Genomic DNA, 326 nt, shown 5'->3' on the forward strand with positions numbered 1-326 from the left:
CGTTCAGTCGAAACACACTGAACACGTGGAGGTCCAGTTCAGATTAATTATCACAGTCGTCAAACTTCCTGTTCGACTCTCTGCTGCGGATCCTCACTACAAACTCATCTAAACCACGAGAGCTGAAGGAACCAGAACCAGAACCAGAACCAGAACCAGAACCTCAACTGTTTTTATTCTGATGGTCTCTGATAAGAACCTGAACCTGAACCTGAACGGGTTTTTATTATGTGAAGTGAAGAGTCTGAGCTGACAACTTTGAGATTCACCTTTGTTTTTATTTTAAAGTTTCTGATAAGAACCAGAACCAGAACCAGAACCAGAAC

This window comes from Seriola lalandi, unplaced genomic scaffold (genome assembly GCF_002814215.2).
Source record: "Seriola lalandi dorsalis isolate HSWRI2012SDOR001 ecotype SW California unplaced genomic scaffold, Sedor1 jcf7180002054615, whole genome shotgun sequence".
NCBI lineage: Eukaryota > Metazoa > Chordata > Actinopteri > Carangiformes > Carangidae > Seriola > Seriola lalandi.